The 798-nt window shown below is 57.6% G+C and overlaps 1 non-coding gene across 1 annotated transcript in view; it reads left to right on the top strand.

The window, feature by feature from the left end:
• Positions 1 to 438: 438 nt before the first annotated feature.
• Positions 439 to 798, top strand: part of LOC124593255 — a 1,910-nt gene continuing 1,550 nt past the window's right edge. Inside the window, exon 1 of the ribosomal RNA XR_006977908.1 lies at positions 439 to 798. This exon is cut by the window's right edge and continues 1,550 nt beyond it. This is a non-coding gene — a ribosomal RNA (small subunit ribosomal RNA).

Here is a 798-nt window from a genome sequence, read left to right as displayed (position 1 = left end):
AGCTGTGCGGACGTGTTGGCGCGTGCGCTGTGCTGGGAGAGTTCGCTTCGGCACCCAAGTGGGGCTTTTGTCCTTCTGTGGCGCTGGCGTTGGAGCTGCCGGCCACCGTAGGTGGCGCGTGTTGTCTCCCGCCGGCAATGCCACGACAGCACGCTCCCGGGCCTCTGTCGGCAGCGGCAAGCTCAGTTGGGAGCACGGGTGGTCGCACCTAAAGCGTCTACTCGCCAAACTCCGGGCGATTGCGCCTCTCTCGAACCCGACCAAGTACTTAGGACGGCGCTGCGCGCCGCCGGGACCTGAGAGGGTTTCGAGGTGTATTGTGCAGGGGAGCTCAGCCTCCTCCTGTTTGCAGAATAATTGAGCGGACGCTTGCGTGTTCGCGCGGGCCCCCGGGACACACTCCCGGGCGGCCGGCTGCTCAGCTCTAGTTGACGCAGCTCCCTGGTTGATCCTGCCAGTAGTCATATGCTTGTCTCAAAGATTAAGCCATGCATGTCTCAGTACAAGCCGCATTAAGGTGAAACCGCGAATGGCTCATTAAATCAGTTATGGTTCCTTAGATCGTACCCACGTTACTTGGATAACTGTGGTAATTCTAGAGCTAATACATGCAAACAGAGTCCCGACCAGAGATGGAAGGGACGCTTTTATTAGATCAAAACCAATCGGTCGGCTCGTCCGGTCCGTTTGCCTTGGTGACTCTGAATAACTTTGGGCTGATCGCACGGTCCTCGTACCGGCGACGCATCTTTCAAATGTCTGCCTTATCAACTGTCGATGGTAGGTTCTGCGCCTACC

The sequence above is a fragment of the Schistocerca americana genome, unplaced genomic scaffold (genome assembly GCF_021461395.2).
Source record: "Schistocerca americana isolate TAMUIC-IGC-003095 unplaced genomic scaffold, iqSchAmer2.1 HiC_scaffold_976, whole genome shotgun sequence".
Taxonomy (NCBI): domain Eukaryota; kingdom Metazoa; phylum Arthropoda; class Insecta; order Orthoptera; family Acrididae; genus Schistocerca; species Schistocerca americana.
Note: the sequence above shows the minus strand (reverse complement) of the source record. Positions and strands in the feature narration are given on the sequence as shown.